The sequence below is a fragment of the Oryx dammah genome, unplaced genomic scaffold (assembly GCF_014754425.2).
Source record: "Oryx dammah isolate SB20612 unplaced genomic scaffold, SCBI_Odam_1.1 HiC_scaffold_25, whole genome shotgun sequence".
Taxonomy (NCBI): Eukaryota; Metazoa; Chordata; class Mammalia; order Artiodactyla; family Bovidae; genus Oryx; species Oryx dammah.
In genome coordinates this window covers 4386894-4404087 of record NW_024070209.1, presented here as the reverse complement: position 1 = coordinate 4404087, position 17194 = coordinate 4386894, and the positions used below count along the sequence as shown (strand labels likewise).

At 43.7% G+C, this 17194-nt stretch overlaps 1 long non-coding RNA gene across 1 annotated transcript; it reads right to left on the bottom strand.

The window, feature by feature from the left end:
• Window positions 1–195: 195 nt before the first annotated feature.
• On the bottom strand, window positions 196–16060 carry LOC120883586. The gene is made up of 3 exons (XR_005725815.1): window positions 15965–16060; window positions 4225–4227; window positions 196–215 (listed from the first exon to the last, which is right to left on the bottom strand). It is a non-coding gene; the product is annotated as an uncharacterized LOC120883586 (long non-coding RNA).
• Window positions 16061–17194: the final 1134 nt, after the last annotated feature.

Below are 17194 nucleotides of genomic sequence, written 5' to 3'. Positions count from 1 at the left end.
AAAGTAGCCAATGAGGACAATAACTGTGAATCTGAGTTTGCCTGAATGTCATCAAAATAACGTGAATCACATTAAAGAATTATTACCTGCATTTTGTGGTCAATGTGTGTGTAAATAAAGGGCTGTGTCTCTTTAAAGGTATTTTTATTGGGCTTCCCAGGTGCCTCAGTGGGAAAGAATCTACCTGCCAAGACACAGGAGACATGGGTTTGGTCCTTGGATTGGGAAGATCCCCTGAAGAAGGAAATGGCGATCCACTCTAGGATTCTTGCCTGGGAATTCTCATGGACAGAGGAGTCTGGCAGGCTATGGTCCATGGGGTTGCAAAGAGTTGCACATGACTGAGCATATACACACTCATATACATGTGTATATGCATGAGTTGCAATGTGGATTTCCATGAAATGCTTCCAGTACCTCATTGGCTTGCATTGCTGGATTAGGAAATAAAAATACTAGATTCCAGTTAAATTTGAATTCCAGATAAATAATTTTTTTTTTAGTCCAAGTCCCATGCAATATTTGGAACACAACCTAGACAGTGTACTAAAAAGCAAAGACATCACTTTTCCCAGAAAAGTCCATATAGTCAAGGCTATGGTCTTTCCAGTAGTCATGTATGGATGTGAGAATTGGACCATAAAGAAGGCAGAGAGCCAATCACCAAAGAATTGATGCTTTCAAACTGTGGTACTGGAGAAGAGTCTTGAGAGTCCCTTAGAGATCAAACCAGTCAATCCTAAAGGAAATCAACCCTTAATACTCACTGAAAGGACTAATGCTGAAGCTGAAACTCCAGTGCTTTGGCCACCTGAGGCAAAGAGCTGATTCATTGGAAAAGACCCTGATGCTGGGAAAGATTGAAGACAAAAGGAGAAGAGGGCAACAGAGGATGAGATGGTTGAATGGCATCACCGATTCAATGGACATGAACTTGGGCAAACTCCAGGAGACGGTGAGGGACAGGAAGGCCTGAGGTGCTGCAGTCCATGAGGTTGCAAAGAACTGGCATGACTTGGTGACTGAACAACAGTTGTTGTCTATCTGAAATTCAAATATAACTGGACATTTGGTTACTGTGTCTGGCAACCCTATCACTGATTTCTTTGAAAAAATTCATAGTTTCAAATTTTTATTGAAAACTTTTAATGAGAAAAAGGTTAAGAAGGTGGCCAGATCCATCTGCTGGGGGGAATAGCTTTGAAATAGTAGGGAAGGTGGCAAGGCACAATCATTAAAAAAAAAAAAAAAGAAGTCATTGAGGATATAATAAAAACTAGTTTGAACCAACTAGGTCCAAGAGTGTGAACATTTTACTTCCGGTACACCCTGATATTGGAAAAGATTGAAGGCAAAAGGAGAAGGGAGCAGCAGAGGATGAGATGGTTAGATAGCATCACGAATTAATGGACATGAATTTCAGCAAACTCTGGGAGATAGTGCAGGACAGAGGAGCCTGGCATGCTGCAGTTCAAGGGGGCACAAAGAGTCATATATGACTTAGTGACTGAACAACAAAGACCCTGAGTCTCAGTTTATGCCCATTCAAATATATTAGCTAAATGACATACCCCCAGGTACCATGACAGTTTGGAGGTCCACAGTGAAGGGCCAAAAAGTGGGCAGTGGCTCAATTCCTAGAAATCTTTGCCTCTTCTCCAAAATAGTTGTTATAATCCTCTCACTTGTTACCTTGTGAAATTACCCAGCCCATAAAAGCTGATCACCCCCTATTTCAGGGCCTCTCACTTTCTGAGATGGCCCATAGTCTATCTGTGAGGTGTTTCTCCCAGGGCCTCTCTCCCTTCCTGAGACAACCCCATGCACTGGGGTGGCTCTTACTTTTTGATACAGTTTGCATTCTGTTTATGGAATGTGTGTTTCTCTAAATTAATCCACTTGTTAGCTACCACCTTGCTGGGAGCCACCACGGGAGATCCCACCCATGACAAAGGTCATGCAGAGAAGACCTAATAGGCAAGGGCGGATCAGGATTCGAGGGGCTCCCTGGACCTGCTCGAGCATCTACCCCAAAACCAGAATCTGTCTGTCTTACTATTTTATGTCTTTCACCAGCTCTTCTGACATTAACAGGGGGCTATCCCCGACCACCTTTTTCTGGAAAAAATCAACTTAGGGCTCTAGCTAATAAGTCTGTTAGACATGATAGGAGTGTTTCAAATCAAACCCCCTCTGTTGGCATTCTAGCTTGTCTGACAGGTTTATCCAGACTCTTGCAGCTAAGCATAGGATTATTCACAGCCTCCCAACTGTGAGAGGCACAGGAAGCCTAAAAATATAGAGCCTTTCAAAGAGTTAAAAACTATTCGAGTAGTGCTGGTGTAAGATTTCGTTATTGGGCCAATGCTTGTTGCTAAGTTCCCATATCCCTTATCCACTGTGCACCTGGGAGCGCATTAGTTAACATAGTTGGAATGTAAGAAAAACAAGTGTAGCCTTGAAATTAACCACATCAGACCTTTGAGCTAATTGGTTCTTTCTTGTAACTCACTGCATCTTTGTTCCGTGAGAAATGTAACGCTGTTTAATACCTTCTGAGGCTGACATAGATTAGAAATATAAAGAAAAAACATTTCAAGGGAAAATAAGTTTTCTGGTTGAGCAGCCTTTATCAAAAGAGGGCCATAAAATGTTCACAGGCCTCCAAGGCCAGAGATAATGTACACAACATTGTCTATGGGAAAGGTTTGCAGAAAAAATCCTGGTTTTGATAAAGGCAAAACAGATGTAATGTTTGGGCTGACTCTGTATGACTTTGCAGCTTTCATTTCCCTCTATGTACAAGTTAAGGTATAAAAGCTTCCCTGAAAAATAAAGTGACGGACCAGGACAGGTTCCACGAAAGCCTGGTTCCCCCGTGTCTTTCTTTCTTTCTTTCTCTCTCTTACTCTCTTTTTCAGGCTGATCCCTTGAAGCATAGAGGCTCTCTGTGTTCACTTTCCTGCCTGGGCTTCTAAGACCTGGACGGAAAGGCGCTCTGTGTCTTCACTCCCTCGGGAGACCGGGAGGGAGCCTGCAGCCTCTGTGAACAGAGCAAGTCCCTTGTCTTGGGGCTTTATTGGCTTTCTGTGTAAACCAAGGAATATCAGCTTCTATTCTTTCCTCTTTCATTCATTCATTCATTCACTCATTCATTCTCCAACGCCGTTTCTCCTGAGGGTTCCCCTAGATCCTGCGGGGGCTGGACCTTGGCAGCACCTCATCTCTCAATGAATTCTTTCTGTGATGAGACATAAAGAACCTGAGCTTCATTAAGTCCTGAGACCAGGTGTGTGATCTCAATTATTGGGTAGGCCAAAAAGTTTGTGGGGATTTTTCCTTTACATTTTGTGGAAAAGCCCAAATGAACTTTTTTGGGCAACTCTAAAAACAGTGGATTCAAGACCCAATCTCTGATGTGCAGTTTCAGTTTCAGGAGGGTCACTTTTAAACTTTGCAACATTATCTTAACCCTAGGTCTTTTTGACATGTAAGTTCACCTCTTCCTCTCCTCCGCTAGACCACAGAGTCTTCTACATCCAATTTCCCCCAACTAAGTTAAGCTCTCCCCTTGTTTGGGACACCAGACAGTGATTCCTCAGGCTTTCCCTGTGGCTCAGCAGTAAAGTATCTGCCTGCAAGGTAGGAGCCGCAGGAGATGCAGGTTCTATCCTTGGTCGGGAAGATCCCCTGGAGGAGAACTTGGCAACCCACTCTAGTATTCTTGCTTGGAGAATCCCATGACAGAGGAGCCTGGCGGGCCACAGTCCATGGGGTCGCGAAGAGTTGGACACGACTGAAGCAACTTAGAACACACACACAGTGATTCCTCAGTTGGAGCTGCCCTCAAGGACACTGACAACACACTACACTGCTAAACTCAGTCTCATGGGTGCACACTATAAAACTGTCTATCAACACTTTACAGAGGGTCATTCTAGAACAACTGTCATCATTTCAACCAAAAATATTTTTTTTAAACAACAACTTTGTCTCAGCATATATGAAGCACTGTATCCGAGGTTCTGCCCTCAGGAACTGTTAAATCACACAACTGAGTTGAGAATAGCAGCCAGCCACATGTGCACACAAGGTACAGATGCAGGGCAGACACCGGGTGATTGTGTAAGTGCTTACGTTCTGTGCTAAGGGGTATGCAGAAACTACTTGTGACCATTAGTGTCCTTGAACTCCTGCAGGGCTACCTCCTTCTTGTCTCCCAACCCTCTGCCTTTCAAGACCACTCTGAAGCCTGAATCCAGTGAAGGGATTCTCACTCAGGACAGGAAGACTGAGAAGCCCTCAGGAAACAGCTTTGAAGATTTCCATTTCCCTGGCACTAGGCAGGTGAACTGGGAGACACTGGTTGCAAGCCCAGATGAGAATTAGTTGGGTGAATAAAGTCCTGAAATCACACCAGGGTAGCTCGTGTAGGCAGATTGGGTAGGGTGTCCCCAGAAGAAAAGAACAAGACTCTGAAACAGGAGGGAAGGGTGCAGGGCACAATCTTTAAAAGAATGAAAGAGCCATTGAGGATATGACATAATCTGGTTAGGACCAGTGAGGTCCAAGATGGCAGAAAATCAACTTCCAGTAGACTTTGAACCTCATCATGCATTCACTGAAATACATCAGCAGAACGACACACTCACAGGTGACATGACAGTTCTGAGGCTGACAATAAAAGGACAAAAAGTGGGCAGTGGCCCAATTTCTGGAAATCTCTGCCTCTTCTCGAAAATAGTTGGAATAATCCCCTTACTTGTTAGCCTATGAAATTACCCAACCTGTAAAAGCTAACCACCCCACATTTCAGGGCCTCTCATCTCCTGAGATGGCCCACACTCTGTCTGTATGGCGTATTTCTCCCAGGGCCACTCTTATTTTCTGAGACAACCCCGTTCCCTGGGGCCACTTATGACCATAGGGATGGACCTAAGAAGAGGCGGTGAGAATACACAGAAGAACTAGTCAAAAAAGATCTTCATGACCCAGATAACCCTGATGGTGTGATCACTCACCTAGAGCAAGACATCCTGGAATGTGAAGTCAAGTGGGTCTTAGGAAGCATGACTATGAACAAAGCTAGTGGAGGTGATGGAATTCCAGTTGAGCTCTTTCAAATCCTAAAAGATGATGCTGTGAAAGTGCTGCACTCCATATGCCAGCCAATTGGGAAAACTCAGCAGTGGCCACAGGACTAGAAAAGGTCAGTGTTCATTCCAATCCCAAAGAAAGGCAATGCCAAAGAAAGCTCAAACTACCGCACAATTGCACTCATCTCACACGCTAGTAAAGTAATGCTCAAAATTCTCCAAGCCAGGCTTCAACAGTAGGTGAACTATGAACTTCCAGCTGTTCAAGCTGGATTGAGAAAAGGCAAAGGAACCAGAGATCAAATTGCCAACATCTGCTGGATCATCGAAAAAGCAAGAGAGTTCCATAAAAAAACCTACTTCTGTTTTATTGATTATGCCAAAGCCTTTGACTGTGTGGATCACAAACTGTGGAAAATTCTTCAAGAGATGGGAATACCAGACCACCTGACCTGCCTCTTGAGAAATCTGTATGCAGGTCAGGAAGCAATAGTTAGAATTGGACATGGAACAACAGACTGGTTCCAAATAGGAAAAGGAGTACATCAAGGCTGTATACTGTCACCCTGCTTATTTAACTTCTATGCAGAGGACATCATGAGAAATGCTGGGCTGGAAGAAGCACAAGCTGGAATCAAGATTGCTGGGAGAAATAGCAATAACCTCAGATATGCAGATGACACCACCCTTATGGAAGAAGAATTAAAGAGCCTCTTGTTGAAAGTGAAAGAAGAGAATGAAATTGTTGACTTAAACCTCAACAACAACAACAAAAAAACAAACCTCAACATTCAGAAAACTAAGATCATGGCATCTGGTCTCATCACTTCATGGCAAATAGATGGGGAATCAATGGAAACAGTGACAGACTTTATTTTCTTGGACTCCAAAATCACTGCAGATAGTGACTTCAGCCATGAAATTAAAAGACACTTGCTCCTTGGAAGGAAAGTTATGCCCAATCTAGACAGAATATTAAAAAGCAGAGACATTACTTTGCCTTCAAAGGTCCATCTAGTCAAAACTATAGTTTTTCCAGTAGTCATGTATGGATGGGAGAGTTGGACTATAAAGAAAGCTGAGCACTGAAGAACTGATGCCTTTGAACTGTAGTGTTGGAGAAGACTCTTGAGAGTCCCTTGGACTGCAAGGGGATCCAACCAGTCCATCATAAAGAAGATCGGTCCTGGGTGTTCTTTGGAAGGACTGATGCTGAAGCTGAAACTCCAATACTTTGGCCACCTGATGCGAAGAACTGACTCCTTGGAAAAGACCCTGATTCTGGGAAAGATTGAAGGTGGGAAGAGAAGGGGACGATGAGGATGAGATGGTTGGATGGCATCACTGACTTGATCGTCATGAGTTTGAGTAAGCTCCAGGAGTTGGTGATGGACAAGGAAGCCTGGCATGCTGCAGTCCATGGGGTCGCAAAGAGTCAGACACTACTGAGCGACTGAACTGAGAGGATAATGTGGTGTGCTGTGCTAAGTTGCCTCAGTTGATTCCAATTCTTTGTGACCCTATGGACTATAGCTTGCCAGGTTCCTCTGTCCTTGAGATTCTCCAGGCAAGTATACTGGAGTAGGTTGCCATGCCTTCCTCCAGGGGATCTTCCTGACCCAGGGATCGAACCTGTGTCTCTTAATGTCTCCTGCATTGGCAGCTGGATTCTTTACCGCTAGCACCACCTGGGAAGCCCAGAGGGTATTATGTTAAGTGAATTACATCAGACATAGAAAGACAAATACTGCATTATTTTGCTTATATGTGGAATCTAAAAAGATAAATGAAAAACACAACAGAACAGTTATACTAACACAACATTGTAAATCAACTATGCCCGCAATAAAAAATTTTAAAAAAAATTTTGTAAATCCCATAGAGTTATAGAAACAGATAATAAATATGTGTTCCAGAGCGGGAAGGGGTAGTGGGTGAAAAGAAATAGCTGAAGCGGAGTCAGAGGTACAAACTTCCAGGTGCAAAATAAATGAGTTGTGAGTATGAAATGTACTGTGTGGGGAATATAGTCAGTAACTATGTACTGTCTTTGTATGGTGATATATCACAAGTAGAATTATTGCATTGATCAGTATGAAATGCATAGAAATATTGGATCACTATATTGTGTAACAGGAACTAACATAGTGTTGTAGGTTAGTTATACTTCAAAAACAAATAAATTCAGAAGACAGATTTCCAGATCTGTGGTTACCATAGGTGGGGGAGCAGTGGGGAAGAGGGCCAGGCTGAAGGCAGTCAAAAGGTACAAACTTCCATTCTAAGACAAATAAACATTAAGGATGTAACATGTGTGTGCATGCATGCTAAATCACTTCAGTCATGGCCAACTCTTTGTGACCCCATGGACTGCAGCACGCCAGGCTCCTCTGTCCTCCGTTATTTCCCAGAGTTGGCTCAGATTCATGTCCACTGAGTCTGTGATACTATTTAACCATATCATCCTCTGCATCACCCTTCTCCTTCTGCCTTCAATCTTTCCCAGCATCAGGATCTTTTCCAATGAGTCCCCTATTTCACATCAGGTGGCCAGACTATTGGAGTTTCAGCATCAGTCCTTCCAATGAATATTCAGGGTTGACTGCCTTTAGGATGGACTGGTTTGACCTCCTTGCAGTCCAAGGGGCTCTCAAGAATCTTCTCCAGGACCATAATTTGAAAACATCAATTCTTTGGTGCTCAGCTCCAACTCTCACACCCGTATATGACTATTGGAAAAACCATAGCTTTGACTACATGGACCTTTGTCGGCAAAGTGATGTCTCTGCTTTTTTTACATATCTCTGCAGAGAAGTGATTCTTTTCTTTAGTTTTCATATGATTAACAAAAGACTCAGACCCAGACAACAGTGTAATAAAGAATCCTATTTTTAAAAATGAGAAAAAGACAACCAACCTCAATTGGGGAAATGAAACTTTTCTCACCCAATTTAAAGTATGATAATAGACAATATTTGTGGAGATGTTCCCCTCACCCCCAGAGGGTAACTGTAGTATGGCTGCTTTGAAGCATGACCTTATAAGATCTGGTACAGCTGAAGATGTAACTCTGCTTATTTTCTATAACTATATATACACCTGCTTAAAACAAAATTGGTAATATTCATTAGCGCCCTTTAATAACCTGCTTACATAAAGTGCTTAACAATGTCATGAATATTTCTTGTTGATAAACAAGAACACTTATTATTAAAAAGCCTCCAGCTGAGGCCTAACCTGCGCTTCCTCTCTCTGTACCTCCAGGGGCCTCTGGCCTGATAAAAGGTCACCGGAGGCCTTTGCACACACGACGCTTGAAGGCCCCCCACTGCCAATGAAGACGCTGCATGCTTGACCTGTTCCTCTCATTGATCCACTGCCCACCCCCAAATTGTCCTTCTGTCCTTGATTTTGCTCCTGTGACTGAGGGGGAAATGCTAGGGGTTTCCAGTTCTCCTGGAAATGAAAACTGCAGGAGGCAGGAACAGGGAGTGAATGGCAGTAGAGAAGGGCCAGGCAAAGCAGGTGGAATCTTTTGTGTTGCTATAAGCTGCAGCTGTGGGTGGAGTCAAAAGTGACAGGGAGAGAAGGTCACGTGGGACAGAGGCAAGCTCTCTGCTTTCTCCCTGTCCATGTCAAGGTTACTAAGCCCCAAATCTAGCATTCTGGGGCCTCTGAACATCGATGGGCTCCAACCTCAGCTCATCTGTGTCTGGAGCCCAGTAATCTTTTTGGCTGGGAAAGATTCAAGTCCTATCATTTCCAGGTACAATTTAATTTTTAATTTGCTGAGAAAGATTGAAGGCAAAGGAAGAAGGGGGCAGAGGAGGATGAAATGGTTAGATAGCATCACTGACTCAAAAGACAGGAATTTGAACTCTGCAGGATAGAGTGGGGGACAGAGGAACCTGGTGAACTATAGCCCACCAGGCTGTAAAGAGTCGAACGTGACTTAGAGGCAGAACAGCAATCCTTTTGGCTCTCTTGTCAGTTCTGAGTCTCCAGATTGACTTTCCCACATTTTCTCCATTTCCTTAAGCCTCTAATTCCACATATTTTTCACTCTCAGCACACGACTTGAACTCCTATCTCACAGAGGGATTAGGAATCGTTAGAGAGCTCTCTCCATTTTCTCCCATCAATTCTATAAACTGGGGACTTCCCTGGTGGTCCAGTGGTTAAGAATCTGCCTTCCAAAGCAGGGGACACGGGTTCAATCCCTGGTTGAGAAACTAAGATCCCACACGCTTCAGGGCAACTAAAACCTGGGAGCCACTAGAGAGTCAGTGTGTGGCAACTTACTGAGTCCAAGCACTGAAACAAGGGAAACCCCCTCGCACCACAGTGAAGAGCCCACACGCTGCACTGAAGCCCCAGCAGAGCCAAAATATTGATTAATTAGCTAATAACAAATAAAATTCTATAAATTGAACTGCATTGCTATCTGACTTCTTCCTTTCTTCTTCCTGCTGCAGTGGAAGAGGGGTTCCCATTCCTGCCCCAGGCCAGTCCCTATGCTTTTAAACTCATGCCTTTAACATTACTTGATGACATAGTGCTTCCACTCCCAACATCCTCAATATCTTATACAGTATGTAAATATTCGGAGTCACTTGAAGCATCAGCCCTAAGAAAATGGCCCCACCCAAGTCTTCCTCCAGATGCCACCCCAGCTCTTGTCTCCATCACAGGCAGAGTGAACAATCCTGGCACATGTCTTAAAAATTCAGACTTCTCCTTTCTCCTTTTTAAACCACAAAGAAGCTTCTTTTCAAACAAATCTGTTTCTAGATATAGTTGAATGTGGGCACCTGACCCAAACAGGGGTGGGGTGGGAGTTCTACCTTCATTTGTTTGCGTGTTAATCTGAGTATTATTCCATAATACGGCTATACCACAACTGGTTTTCCTTTTCTTCCTTTTTTATAGTTTATTTGTTTGTTTTTGGTTGCACTGGGTCTTCGTTGTTGCCCGGGCTTTTCTCTGGTTGTGAGAGCAGGGGCTACTCTAGTGGCAGTGCAGGGGCTTCCTAATGTGGTGGCCTCTCTCATGGCTCCAGGTTGCTCGGGCTGCAGCAGCTGCAGCTCACGGGCTCAGTCGTTGCAGCTCCTGGTCTCTGGAGCACAAGCTCAATGGCATGTGCAATCTTCTCAATCAGGGGTCAGACTTGTGTCTCCTGCATCGGCAGGCAGATTCTTTATCTCTGCGCCACCAGGGAAGCACTTTGGTTTCTTTTTTTCTTTTGGTCACACTGCACGGTATATGGGATCTTTGTTCCCCAACCAGTGATTGAACCCATGCCCTTTGCAGTAAAAGCAAGTAGTCTCAACCACAGGGCCACCAGGAAAATCTGCATATACTGCAACTGTTGATCCATTCCCCTGTTGATGAACGTTTGGAGTATTGGTCTATTATAAATCAAACTACAATGAACATTCTTGCACAAGTCTTCGGGAGACATTTGTTTTCATTTCTCTTGAATAAACACTGCAGAATGAAATGGCTGGGTCATGGAGCAGATGCGTGTTTAATTTCATTAAAAACTGCTACACAACTCTTCAAAGAAATGATACCATTTTACAGTCCAAATGTATGAAATTCTATTTGCTTTATGTTGTCACGAACATCGGACACAGCAAGTGCTTGATTTTAGTCTTTTCAGAGAGTCTGAAATGCTTTCTCATTGTGGTTTTAATTTGTAATAATTTCCTGATGTCTAATGACGTTGAGCACCTTCTTCATGAGCTTCCTGACCATTTGTATATCTTCTTTTCCAAAACGTTGGTCGCATATCTGACCCTGGAAGGCCATATAAGTGTGTCTTTAGAAGGATATGGCAGTTTACCTACCATATCATGGTGCATTCCTGCTCAGTTGCTTCAGTCGTGTCCGACTCTTTGCGACCCCATGGAGCCCACCAGGCTCCTTTGTCCATGGGATTCTCCAGGCAGAATACTGGAATGGGTTACCCATGTCCTTCTCCAGAGGATCTTCCCAAACCAGGGATCGAACCTGAGTCCCTTATGTTTCTTATATTAGCAGGTGGGTTCTTTACCACTAGTGCTAACTGGGAAGCCCCAGCATATAGTGGATTAAACCTCAAGCAAGAAAAACATTCAGCAGCTCAAGCCAGGCACAAAAATATCTTGAGATTAAATTGAACTTTTTAGTCAAATGTGATCGAAAGGCTCCACTTCTGCCTTCCCCCCAGCTTCTGTTACCAAAGTGCCTTTGCCACAGGTGTTCAGGCAGTCCCTTCATTCCACAGGTTTTGAAGCCATGTAGTAGAGGCCTGGCTATTTCTCTTCTCCTCCCGTCTCACTAGGCAGGCTGCAGAGTCCCAGCAATAGCCCTCGCTTGTCCTGCCATATTTCCTTCCTGGAGGAAAAGAGGCTTTATTTGTTACTTCCTGTCCTATAAGCCAATTTTTCACTATTGTTCCCGAAGCTTCATGGATATATAAATGAGCAAATGAATAAATCAACAACCAGCTAACCCATCAGGATGTGAGGACAACCCCATCATAATAACTGGAATCTGTGGGAAGCGTTGCAGTTTACAAGATGTTTTCACATATATAATTTATTTTTATCTTCAAAACAAAGTTATAGGGTGTCATTATCATGCCCATTTTACAGATGAGGCCAACTAAGGCTCAGAGAGGTTAAAGGAGTGACACATGATAATCAACCTTGGCTGTTCTTAAGGATGGAGCACTGTGGGGCTTCCCTGGTGGCTCAGGGGTAAAAACGCCGCCTGCCAACGTAGGAGACATGGGTTCAAGTCCTGTGCTGGGAAGACCCCACATGCCATGCAGCAACTAAGCCAGTGAGCCACAACTATGGAGCCTGTGCTCCAGAGCCTGGGAGCTGCAACTACTGAAGCCTGCCCTAGAACCCACACTCCACAACAAGAAAAGCCACTGCAATGAAAAGCCCATGCACTACAACAAAGAGTAGCCCCCCATCTCTGAAACTAGTGAAAGCCCATATAGCAACAAGACCCAGCACGGCCAAAAATAAATAAATAAATACAATTATTAAAAACAACAAAGAATGGAGGACCATGGCTGGCATTCACAAATGGCAGCATGGTGGAATCAAACCTGTGTCTATAACTGGTTCTGGGAGGGAGGTGAGTGGGGATGAAGATGCAGAGGGAACCAGGGGAGCTTGCCATGCTGGCCTGCTTTAACTCCCAAGGATGCGACATGGCTCTTTCTTTCCTGGGTGTGATTTGAGGACTCCCTCAAGGAACACTCACCAATACTGACTTCTGGACACACACAGTGCTTCACATCCCAGCACCATTCATCTCCTTCTCCAACTAGGAGGACATACTCCTTAGGCTTTTCCCTTGTAGGTCTCTCAATGGCAGAGGCACACTGAGGCCACCCTGGGGGAGGGAGTATCTGAGCAGAGTCACAAGAAGGAGCAGAAACAGAAAGACTGTTAATCTGATGCTCCATCTTAAACATTCATGAAGGTTGCACATTTTTCTCCACAATAAAGGTGTGGATTTTTAAATGTATGTGCTTTACTATAAAAATAATAACCCCTTTGCAACGATGTGTGTCATCTCTAGGCGCTGGTGTCCTCTAGCACAGCAGTCCCCAAACTTTGGCACCAAGGACGGGTTTCATGGAAGACATTTTTTCCCAAGGACTAGGATGATGTGGGGGGTATGGATAGACTTCAGGATGATTCAAGTGCATTACATTTATTATACACTTTATTTCTATTACTATTATATCAGCTCCACCTCAAATCATCAGGCATTAGATCCTGGAGGTGGGGGGCCCACCTCAGACTGGGTCATTTTTAATTTTGAGAAAACAAAATTTAAGTATTAAGAGCCCTGGTTAAAAATTAAATCATACCTGAAAATGCTATGACTATATACTTTCTGTCACCATGACTACAATTTCGTTATCAGATTAGCCCAAGGAAAAGGAGGAACCTGGGGTCAGGAAGGAGAGAGGCAGCAGGAAAGAAAATTGGAAAATTCAATGGACTTGCTCGAGGCCTCTGACTCTTGTCTCAGACCTGGATATCACAGTGACAGACACTATGACAGACTACGACCTCCACTGAGCCCTGGACTATGAGACAGTGACCAGAACCTGGATTGAAGTCTCCTGACAATTATGATCTTTTAAAAGAGAAGCTTGATTTTTCAATTTACTGTATTTGTCAGCTATTTACATTATTTGGGAAATTTTGAGCCACTCGACACATGCAATTTAAAAACCTCATTAGCAGTGCTCATACCTGCTCTGAGTCACCCAGCCTGACAGGGAAATCCATAATTATGGCTGAGACTAACAAGGAAGCCAACAAATGACACTTCTTTTTATATTTTCCTTGTCCATATGAAAATGGTTGATGAACAGGGTCTTAAATTTAAATTCTGGATTTATATATGATAAAGGTCTTCGTGTGTGTGTGCACAGTTGCTTGCTCGTGTCTGACTCTTTGTGACTCTATGGACTAGCCCACCAGGCTCCTCTGTCCATGGAATTTTCCAGGCAAGAATACTGGAGTGGGTTGCCATTTCTTCCTCCAGGGGATCTTCCTGACCCAGGGGTTGAACCCTTGTCTCCTCCATTGGCAGGCAGATTCTTTACCATTGCAACACCTTCTACTATTGACTAACTGCAAGGTAGAGAGGAAAATCAGAGAAAATTCACTTTGAAAGTCACCTTAAACACAGGATGAGTTGCATGGCACTTGTCATTTTGATGAGAACAGAAATGCAGTCCAAGTTTCCATACCTTTCTCCTCAGTTCAGTTCAGTTCACTCGCTCAGTCACTCAGTCGTGTCCGACTCTTTGCGACTCCATGGACTGCACCACGCCAGGCTTCCCTGTCCATCACCCATTCCCCGAGCATGCTCAAACTCATGTCCATCGAGTTGGTGATGCCATCCAACCATCTCATCCTCTGTCATCCCCTTCTATCTTTCCCAGCATCAGTGTCTTTTCCAAGGGGTCAATTCTTTGCATCAGGTGGCCAAAGTACTGGAGTTTCAGCTTCAGCATCAGTCCTTCCAATGAATATTCAGGACTGATTTCCTTTAGGATGGACTGGTTGGATCTCCATGCAGTCCCAGGGACTCTCAAGAGTCTTCTCCAACACCACAGTTCAAAAGCATCAATTCTTTGGCACTCAGCTTTCTTTATAGTCTAACTCTCACATCCATACATGACTACTGGAAAAACCATAGCCTTGACTAGATGGATCTTTGTTGGCAAAGTAATGTCTTTGCTTTTGAATATGCTATCTAGGTTGGTCATAACTTTTCTTCCAAGGAGTAAGCATCTTTTAATTTCATGGCTGCAGCCACCATCTGCAGTGATTTTGGAGCCCAAGAAAATAAAGTCTCTCACTTTTTCCATTGTTTCCCCATCTATTTGTCATGAAGTTATAGGACTGGATGCCATGATCTTTGTTTTCTGAATGTTGAGTATTAAGCCAGCTTTTTCACTCTCTTCTTACACTTTCATCAAGAGACTCTTAGTTCTTCTTCTCTTTCTGACATAAGGGTGGTGTCATCTGCATATCTGAGGTTATTGCTATTTCTCCCAGCAATCTTGATTCCAGCTTGTGCTTCATCCAGTCCGGCATTTTGCATGATGTACTCTGCATAGAAGTTAAATAAGCAAGGTGACAATACATACCCTTGACGTACTCCTTTTCCTATTTGGAAGCAGTCTGTTGTTCCATGTCCAGTTCTAACTGTTGCTTCTTAACCTGCAACAGATTTCTCAGGAGGCAGGTAAGGTGGTCTGGTATTCCCATCTCTTTAAGAAATTTCCAGTTTGTTGTGATCCACACAGTCAAAGGCCCACAGGATGGCAGAGTAAAAGGATGCGTGCTTATCTTCTCCTGCAAGAACTCCAAAATTACAACTCACTTTGTCCTCAGCCTCCCATGTTTATTCCCTCTCCTAGATCCAGACTCACTTGACTCACCAACTCCAGAAGATGGTGGGAGCCAGAGGAGATCTCATGGATCATCTGGTCTCATCCAACTTTTTGACTCTATAAATGGGAAAGTAGAGTCTCCACTGTTGGCTACCCTCAGCTGGTTAGTGGAGTATCGGAGACTGGGAGCTGGGTCTCTAGACATCCAGGCTGGGGATCTTTCTGCCAGAGGCTCCCAGAGAATTGCTATCTTGTGAAATTTGAGAGGCAGACAACTGATTGGAAGAGGCATGATGTCAGGGGACTGGTCATAGAGTTCCATTTGCACAGCAAGGACATTGCATGCATGTAGAGTGTATTTTTATTTTGGAAAGCCTGGGGACTGAGGGAGATTATAGCAGGTGACAAGGTCCCCACAAGCCCCTTCTGGCAGCATGAACACAACTCACGTGCAGAGCCATTTTTGGCATCCCTAGGAAGAGATAGAGAATCATTCAGTAAATTCAGTAAATTCTTTTCAAAATATCAAAAGTTACTAAGATCATCCAAAAATTACTAAGAAGCTCCAATACTTTGGTTACTTGATGTGAAGAGCTGACTCATTGAAAAAGAACCTGATGCTGGGAAAGATTGAGGGAGGAGAAGGGGACGACAGAGGATGAGATAGTTGGATGGCATCACTGACTCAATGAACATGAGTTTGGGCAGATTCCTGGAGATAGCAGAGGACAGGGAAGCCTGGTGTGTGGCAGTTCACAGGGTCACAGAGTCGGACACGACTGAGCGACTGAACAACAGCTAAGATCCTGATATGATAGCACTTGGGTTTAATCATCCATTGGGTCAGTAGATTGCAATGGTAAGAATTAGGCTTTAGGACTTCCCTGGTGGTACAGTGAATAAGGATCGGCCTGCCAGTGCCGAGTACACAGGTCTGATCCACGGTCTGGAAAGATTTCACGTGCTGCAGAGCGGCTAAGCCCGTGAGCCACAACTACTGAAGCCTGTGCTCCTGAAGCCTGTGCTCTGCAGCAAGAGAAGCCACAGCAATGAGAAGCCCGTGCCCCACAACAGAGAGTAGCCCCCACTTGCCACAACTAGAGACAGCCTGTGCAGCAATGAAGACCTAGCACAACCAAAAATAAATAAATGAATGAATGAATAAAAAAAGAATTAGGTTTTAGGGGAATGTAAATTGGTGTAGCTGCTATGGAAAACAGTATGGAGGTTCCTCAAAAAACTAAAAATAGAGCTGCCATATGATCCAGCAATTCCACTTCTGGGGATATAGCCAGAGAGAACTATAATTTGAAAAGATACATGCACCCCAGTGTTCATAGTAGCACTATTTACAATAGCCATGACATGTAGACAACCTAAATGTCCATTGACAGATGAATGGAAAAGAAGACGTGGTACATACGTACAATGGGATACTACTCGGCCATAAAGAGAATGAAATAGTGCCTTGTGCAGAAACAGATGAACCTAGAGATTATCAAACTAAGTGAAGTCAGATGGAGAAAGACAAATCATCATATATCACTTATGGATAGACTCTAAAACATGACACAGGGAATTCCCTGGTGGTCCAGATGCTAGGATTCCAAGCTTTCACTTCTGAGGGTGTGGGTCCAATCCCTGGTTGGGGAACTAAGATCCCACAAGCTCCACAGCCAAAAGTAATAAAAATAATTAAATAAATGATACAAAATTTTCTATGAAACAGAAACAGACTTCACAGACATAGAAAGCAAACTTGTGGTTGCCAAGCAGGCAGTACGGAGTTTGGCGTTAGTAGATACAAACTATTATATGTAAAATGGGTAAACAACAAGGTCCTACTGTATGGAACAAGGGACTATATTCAGTATCCTGTGATAAACCGTAATGGAAAAGAATATGGAAAAGAATGTACATATGTATAACAGAATCATTTTGCTATATGGCAGAATTAACATGACAGTGTAAATTATACTTCAATAAAATGATTTTTTTAAAAAAGAGTTAGGCTTTAGACTGCAACCAATCTGGGTTCAGGCCTAGGCTGTACCCCTTACTATTATTCTACTAAGCTTGCTGTACAAGCTCAGTGCATGTTAGCTGCAGTTGCTGTTGATGCAGAAGAGGTACAGTGACAAGTGGACATTGAGGATACAGTTGACTCATACTC